The sequence below is a fragment of the Phodopus roborovskii genome, unplaced genomic scaffold (assembly GCF_943737965.1).
Source record: "Phodopus roborovskii unplaced genomic scaffold, PHOROB, whole genome shotgun sequence".
Lineage (NCBI taxonomy): Eukaryota > Metazoa > Chordata > Mammalia > Rodentia > Cricetidae > Phodopus > Phodopus roborovskii.
Window position 1 is genome coordinate 921,365 of NW_026126483.1, and position 8,670 is coordinate 930,034.

Consider the following 8,670-nt stretch of genomic DNA (forward strand, 5'->3'; position numbering starts at 1 on the left):
TCCCTTTTCTGTAAATCCTCCGTTTCTAATTGCACTTTGTCTTTACTTTTAGTTTCTCTCTCTTATTTCTAAATTTTCCTTCTATTCCTAACTCAAGTTTTTGCACAACATCTATAATCTTCCCAAATGATTCATTAAAACTTTGAAACAATTGTAACAGCAACTGCTGCAGGTTATGATTCCAAAGACTATAGAAAAACATAGATCTATGCACTCACGAACCCAACACCCAAGCCAAGCTGATTAAAGACCTTTTTCTGGGATCATGCCAGGGACCACCAGGAGGGCTAACCACACGGGGCGTGAACCTCGGGACAGGCAGCCACAAGCTCTTTATGCTCCATGCTGCACTGTCTCCACTGGAGCGAGTGTGGCAGTTTATAATCAGTTACGGGCTGCCATGTGGGTACTGGAAATTGAATACTGGGCTCTGAGGGACAGCTCATGCTCTTAACGGCTGAGCCATCTCTCCAGCCCCTTAGATTGATATTTGAAATCTAAGGCTACCTTCATGTATGTCTGTGCACAGAAGGAATTACATCCCCTGGTGCTGACAGTTGTGAATCGCCATGTGAATGTTGGGAACCCAGGTCCTCTGGAAGAGCAATCGGTGCTCTTAACCGAAGAGCCATCTCTCCAACATCAAGTACTAGCACCCTAGTTTTGATAAGGGGGATATGATATGATAGGATAAGGGCATAGCACCAATGCTTGATTACATCATCAATTACCAAAACTTCCCATTCTTCCAGCAAAAAAGTGATTTTATTCCAGTCCTTCCTGTCCTCACAGACATATGCACAGCTCCAAAGATGTTATTTGATTAATTAATCTTAGGATTTCCTCTGGTTGTAGTTGGATGAGGTGTGCAATCAGATCTACACAGCGATAGAAGGGAAATGCACTCAGCATGTAATTGTTCTCCAGATGTGCAAGTGAGAGGTCTGTTGCTTTTCCTCTGGACTTTGTCAAGAGCTGGTGAGGGTTAGAGGAACTTCGGTAGCACAAGAGTGTGAGGCCGGTGTTGGGGATGACAGCAGAGACATTATGTATGTCTGAGTAATAGAGGGTGCAGACATCTATGAATGTTGGGAACCTAGGTCCTCAGCAGCAGAGAATGACATAAGAAGGGCTGGTGGGACAAATAGGCAGCGGCCCTGGCTATGGACCAAAAAAATTCTTCCTATGGCTTGGATGAGGCCAGTTGAGAGCACTTGTCTATCAAGAACACGTCCCTGGTTTAAAATGTTCCCTTGCCGGTGAGTTGGGGGCTTTGGATCTGACCATTATAATCTACTCAGGTCAAGAAAATCTTCAGAAAGCGTCTTTCTGAAAAGTTCCTCAAAAGCTCGGTTATAACTTTTTTAGGTCACCACCACTTAGGAGGTGTGCGGGGAGGTGCAAAAGGTTGCCCAAGGAGAAGATAAGAACCTGCCACTGGTCCACCAGCAGCAGCTGCTTTACCACCCCACTTTACAAGGAGAGCGTCCATCTAAGGACTCAGGCTCTGTTTTAAACCCTCCGGGAATGGACACTAAAACAGCGACGCATCCTGCCCAATTTTCTTTGATAAACAACTGTAGTCCACATTGGAACAAGTTACCTCGGCCTCATAACCAGTAGGCAACTGGAATGCACCTGGTCAGACCTAGTTGCAGCCCAACTGCGGCAAGTAATCGTCCCTTCTCGCCGCAAGGGGGCAATGTAGGTTGTGTTTGGGCCCAGTGATTGGGGCTGAGGTCTCTGGCAAGATGAGCTGTGCTTTTCCCTGATCTCTTCACCAAGGCCCCGTGGGTCCGGAACCCTACCCTACTCTGCAAGCGCCACGTCTGCAATCTGGGTTCCCACAGCTGGAAGGACTCTGGATTTGTACTTAGGGAGGGTTCCACACCTTGAGAGGATCACCAATGTACGGGAGACCGGCTCCCCCCCAGTACTCACAGGACATGCCCAGACCAAATTCTCAGCACAAAGGAGGTTTATTACCCGAGGGTCAAGCAGGGGTGGGGATAGGGTGGGGTTGCAAAGGCAGCAATGCAGCAGCAGCAGCAGCAGCAAATGCAAGGAGAAAAGCAAGAGAGCAGGAGCAGATTTTTCTGCAGGAGTGAGTTTTTATGAGAAAAGGGGCGAGTCTGTGCCAGCATGAGCTGGAAAATCCTGGTTGGTCATATTAGCCAAATAATGAATTTTGATTGTTAGACGTTGGTATTTTTGTCTCAGGAATGAGTCAGTGGCCAAATATGGGAATGGGTCTTGGGGGCTAGCTTTAGAATGGAACAGTTTTTAGCAAGGGAGAGGAAGAGGTAAAGGGAGAAAAGATGCCTGCAATTTGCTGAGTTCAGGCCTGTGTTTGGCATGCTGGAGCCTGCTTGGGCTCCTTCAACCAAGGCACATACAGGCCAGAAAAGGAAGCTGGAGTTTGGACCCCCTGAGCAGGTCTCTCTTCCGGCTGTTTTGTGACCTTGTAGGGCGGGATAGCTCAAGATTTATTTTTGTTTTTTCAATTGGGAAGACTTTTAGATTATTTTTTTTATTGAATGTTTCTGTGTGATGTAGTTCTTTGTACTACAATAATGTATTTTATTATTTAAAAAAGGCATCTTAACAGTTTGAATTACATATTATGAAGAGTGTTGGGAGTGTGTTAAAATGTCAGAATTTTGAATATTTTGATGATACCTGCAATATGTTGTCCTGAATCTCAAAAAGTAGCATGCCAGGAATCTATCTGAAAATTCTGGAGAAACTTTGTTTTTGTAATTCTAAATTGTATCGGTGTTGGTGAATAAACCTACCGTGTGTGTGTGTGTGTGTGTGTGTGTGTGTGTGTGTAGGGGTAGAGTGGGGGGGCATAGTCAGGTAAAAGTAAGATTGGAAGAGGAAATGTGCTCCTGTGGTAGAGATTCTGAGATCAGTGCCATTGCTTGGAGCTGTCTACTCCCACCTTCTACCAGCCCTGGTGTGGCTGGTCCAGGGGCAAAGATCTATGAATTGACACTCTTGTTCTCTAATGTGTTCAGACACATTGGTACCAGGTCTTCTGTTAGCATTATGCCTCCACTGTCTTAGAATTGCTATAGTTAAACATGGCCTGACCTGTTGAAAGGAGGCAGGTGAGCCTCCAAAATCCTTCCATCTTTGGATCTCTAAAGCAACATGATGGATGTTGAGCAATAGCCCTGCATTTAATTCCGTAGTCCTCATATCCATTAGGACGACTCCTAATATAATCTCCTCCTCCTTTTAGCCTGAGACTTCAGCCATTGTGAAACTGTAGTGAGAACCGACGTCACCACCTGCCTGGGGATGACTCATGACAAAATGCAACTTACCCTGTGATGTCTCTCTCTAGGACACAGTTTCAGGGACACTCTTCTGCCCTTGAACAATTTCTGTGGCTACTGCTTGTAGACCTCAGAAGCTGACTGAAGATGGCATTATCCCTTCATCAAGACAACCATGTTTAACAAATGTGGAAAGGGGAAATTATCATCCCACTCCCTGCCCTGCCCCTCCCCTCCCAGCCCCTCTGCTCTTGCCCTGCTCCTAACCCCCTCCCCTCCCAGCCTCCCCTGCTCTATGCACAGCCCAATGTCCTGCCCTCACCCCATCTCTCAGTCTACCTGCATTCAGTTTTGCAAGAGGAAACAATGTTGATTCTCCTGAAATGTGAACTGACCTCAGGGGTTACCCTCAAGTCTTCTGGGGGTGGGGCAAGGGTGTTTCAAGGTGTTTCCATTGATTTAGATTCACTTTCTTCTCTGTGAAGTAAAGTATGTAAACACATTAAAATCAAATTCATAGTGAAGACCCACACGAGGAACTTCTAGTAGGAAAAGCTTAACCACTCTCTATCAAATGGGAGGGGAAATTGTTGCAATCAAGTTAAAAAGCTTAGTGGGAACAAGCATTCTGTTTTTAATTTTATTTGGTTGTTTCACTTATTCTTTTGTTTGTAGAGATACATGGTATATTCCCATGACTATCCTGAGCTGGCTACCAGACCTGGCTGGCCTTTATATACCACAGTTCTGTATGTCAATTAACCCATTTATTTTATAGAATAACTTGTGTTCTACTCTCAAACTGGAAATAGACACAATTAAGACTTTTTCTTCTTAACATTTTTTGAGACATGGTTTCACTATGCAGCTCTGGCTGACTAGGATCTCACCATGTAGACCAGGCTGACCTTAAGCTCACAGAGCTCCATCCCCCCTTCACCCTGACTCCTCTAAGTATGTCTTGCTATCCCAGTGTTGAGATGAAAGTCATGTACCACCACACCAGACCCAATTAAGATCTCTATTACTTATTTCATAGTTTTATTTATTTGTTTATTTTTATTTATTTTTGGGCAGGGTCTCACTACAGGGAATCTGGCTGACCTCAATTTTCAGATTTTCCTGCCTCAGCCACTTCTCGGAACACAGATCTGGCTGCTACAATAGGGGAAGTTGATGAGGGAGGCCAGCCTCTTTTTCTTGGTCTTGTCAATAAAAAGAATTTAGAGAGAGACAGGGAGTCTAGCAAGCAAAAGTGTCCACCTACAAAGCTCAAGTACATGCTCTGTAGAAGAATGGCAACCTCGGTGGGGACTGAGGAATCCAAAACACAGTGAAACAGACAAATTCAGGTAGGCTTTAGCATTAGCACAGAGACTAGCAGCATTTCTAAACACTAGCAACAAAACAACCTGAGAGAGTGTCAAAAGTTCCAATTACAGTAGCTACAAAATAAAAACAACACAATTATCCAGCTATGGAAGCATTTGAAATGATATGAAAGTAGAAAAAAATGATAGAAGTTTCAGTTAAAAAAAAACAACAACAAAACTAGATTCATCATACTATCTGACTCAACAATATATTCTACAAAGTTCTAGTGACAAAAAACACTATGGTACTGACATTAAAAACATATGCGTGGACCAATGAGATGAATAGAGAACCCAGAAATAAGTCTTATAAATGCTAGTCAGTCCATTCTTCAAAAGGTTGTCAAGCCCCGGTTGGGGAAGGGATTATTCGTGTTTGCAATCCCAGCACTCAGGAGTCTGAGGATGGAGGATTGACAGGAGGTTCAGACAAGTTTTGCCTCTACACAGTGAGTTCTAGGCAAGCTTCTTACGTATGGTAGAATCATTTCCAAGGAAAAACAAAACCTAAAAGAGAATAAAAATCCCAGAGCACAAATAGAAGAATGCTCTCTCCAATGCACAGTATAGGGATAACTGGATATCTGCATGCATAAGAATGAAACTGAATACATCTCACACATCAGGTGCAAATACCAAGTGCATTGAAGACTTTAATATAAGACTTGAGACCTAAAACTATCAGGAGAAGGTAGCAGGGAAAGCATAATGGCCTGAGTCTGGCTGTAATTTGGATGCAGTTTTAAAAGCACAGACTACCAACGTGCAAAGACAGAAACCCAAGCTTCTAGAGCCTGAAACACAAACTTCTGCACAGACTGGAAACAGCCAGCAGAGCCTCTTGTGCCACAGATGGGAAACGTTTGCTGGGACAATCACACATCACATGAGGGTTTGCTGCTACTCCAGCACCACAGCTAGAAAATAAATAGCCTGACAAATGGAGCCAATCGGAAATAGGCATTTTTCAGAGAAGACACATGGACAAACTGATCTATGAAAAATGTGTCCCGGGAATGGAGACTCAAAGCCCTATGAGGTATCCTACCAGAAAGAAGAAAAGAGCTGGTGTTGGTGGGGTGTGGAGAAAAGAAGATGCTTGCTTAGTTTTGATGGGATGTAAATTATCACAGCCATTAAAGGCACTGGCAGAAAATTCCTTTAGAAATTCAGCAATTGATTGATGCACATTGCATGGACTCACGATTGCTCTGAGAAACTTGGTTTCTCCGCATTCACAGCAGGGTTATCCCTAACAACAAGATAGGGAATCAAGCTACTCCCCTTCAGTGGACAGATGAAAACACAGCGGACTCACATAGAACGAAGCTACTCGGCCTTTCATAAAGCGGCTCTGTCACCTTCAACACCTGGAATGAAACCGAGGTCATGGTAAGAACCAGCCACCGGGGACAAGTTCCACAGGACTTCACTTATAGCGTGGAATCCGAGTGCTCGGCTGTCAGCAAGGTCACCAAGAGCGAGGTCACCAACGGCTGGGGATGGAGGAGGTCAGTCACCTTAGCTACTTTGCTTTAACCCATGATATAAGTCTATACAACAAATATTATCATTTCAAAACAAGTTTTGAAACTAGGAAACCGAGGCTAATAGAGGTTTCTAGTGTAGTGGTTGACACAATTGCTGGACACACGAAAGGTTCCCGGTTCCCCAGTTCGAAACAGGGTTGTTTTGTTTGTTTTTGTTTTTTCTTTTTTTCCACTTTCTCCTTGTTTTCAGACTTTCAGCTCAGTCCACTCCCTACATTTTGTAGCAGTTAGGACATAAGAATCTCGGCTCTTTGTTTCTGGCTTTGACTGTCTTGTTTTCCTGGGAATTAGATACACGGGGTGAGCTTCTGAGGACCGGTTTGATACAATAGCCACACAAAAACTTCCAAAAAAAACCACGTAGTGTCGGGGGATTAGCTCAAATGGTAGAGTGCTCGCTTAGCATGCGAGAGGTAGTGGGATCGATGCCACATCCTCCAGTTGTCAATTATGCTACCTCCTACTGAAAAATCTGGAAATGCAACTCCACTACATTGAGGAGTAAATTTCACCAATCGTACACTGTCCTGTATAAACTTAAGCACACCCTTGAGTTTCTCCCACACACATCGTTATTCTGTGCTAAATTTTAGCAAATGTTTTTAAGCGCCCCTATTTGTTCCTCCACTCTCCAGACATTGAGTCAGAACCTCTGCTTGCCACCACCATTAGGATTTCCCATTAACCCACCTTAACCCACGCCGTCCTGTGAGACTTCCTGCCGGCCTCTCTGGAATCTTTTTCCCCGGTCTATTTGCCCACCTCGATTTCCCCATTTCTAAGCTCTGGGATGGGGGTATGGCGAGGGGGGAGGGCGCGACTTTCCTTTAACTGATTAACGCATTGCTTTGTGACGTTTTGCATCACCTGTCCGCTCTCTCAAAAGCTCTCCAGCCTGGACAACATTCCTCCAGCGTCTCCGGGTGATCAGGCTCTTCCGTTTTCCTTTCCTTTCCTCCGCTCACACACGCGCGATTCCCCTGCGATTCACGGTGCGTCTCCATGCGGAAATTCACCCGCGCTTCACTCGCTAGAGCTCTCTGCCCCTGGCGCACTGCCCAAGCCACCTCGGGCCATATCGCCTCTCCACACGGCTTTTACCTTCAGCTTGGTTGCATTCTCTGCGGTTCTCTCTGCTCGTGTGATCTTTAACCCCGGATGAGACTTAGCAAGAGGTGAAGTGTCTTGCATTGTAAAGTGACATTAGAGACACTAGGGCAGGCTTCCGTAGTGTAGTGGTTATCACGCTCGCCTCACACGCGAGAGGTCCCCGGTTCGAAACCGGGCGGGAACAGTGGTGTCTCATTTTTCAAGACTCTGAAGTTCTCAGATTTTCATTAGAGCCCACACCCGAGGTACTCCTGGAGGTAGTCTCCCCAAGACTGTTATCATCGAGTGTTATTTGATACTATCAAACATCCTTTATACACTATAATGCAATGGTGATGTTTTTGTCTTTCAATTTATTTGTGGGTGGATTATGTTTATTGATGTACATATATTGAACTATCTCTGAGTCTCTGGGATGAAGCCTTTTTAATCATGGTAGAAAAACATTTCATGTGTTCTGGATCTTGTTCGCAAGTATTTTATTGAAAATTTTTGCATCTATAAGTGATATTGGCCCTTAATTTTTGTTGGGTCTTGTGTGGTTTTGCATCAGGGCCTTACATATCTGGCCTTTCATATTTGTTTTGTTTTGCTTGATTGGGGACTTCTATTTTTCTAGAGGTTAGGTATATGTCTAAATTGATTTTGATTTAACTTTGATAGGTCATATATACCAAGAAATTCATCCATTGCCTGTAAGCTTTAATTTGGTGAAATACATGAAATACATGTGAAGTATGTCCTATGAGTCTCTGAATTTCCCCAGAGTCCACTGTAATGTCCCCTTTTCATCTCTACTTTTGTTAATACGGATCTTCTCCTGAATATTATTTAATTTAGCTAAAAGTTTGTCAATCATATTGATTTTCTCAGAACTAACTAATTTCATTGATTCTTTAAACTGTTTGTTTCTATTTCACTGATTTCACCCTGGAGTTTCATTACTTCTTGCCATCTACCTTGCTGGGGTGCTATTCCTTCTGTCATTGTCTAGAGCTTCCAGTGCAACACTGTGTCACTGAGTTACTATTATGAGATCTCTCCGTCTTTTGATGTAGTCATTTAGTGCTATGAAGTTACCTCTTAGAACTGCCTTCCTGTGTCTAACAGGCATGGAGTGTGGTGCTTTATTTTCATTCAATTTTTAAATAATTTATTTTCTCCATTTTTCATTCAGTGAGTTAGGTTATTCAGTTTCCATCACTTTGTATACTTTCTGTTGCTGTTGACATCCAGCTTTAATTCATGGTGATCAGGTAGGGAGAGTTTTCAGTTTTCTTATATCTGGGAGAACTTGCTTTGTGTCCTGGTATGTGGTCAGTGTTGGAGCAAGTCCCATGAGTTGCTGAAAAG

General features: G+C 43.8%; 1 non-coding gene across 1 annotated transcript; it reads left to right on the forward strand.

Moving 5' to 3' along the window:
• Positions 1–7,428: 7,428 nt before the first annotated feature.
• On the forward strand, positions 7,429–7,501 carry Trnav-cac (transfer RNA valine (anticodon CAC)). Its single transcript has one exon. It is a non-coding gene; the product is annotated as a tRNA-Val (tRNA).
• The last annotated feature ends 1,169 nt before the right edge of the window (positions 7,502–8,670 follow it).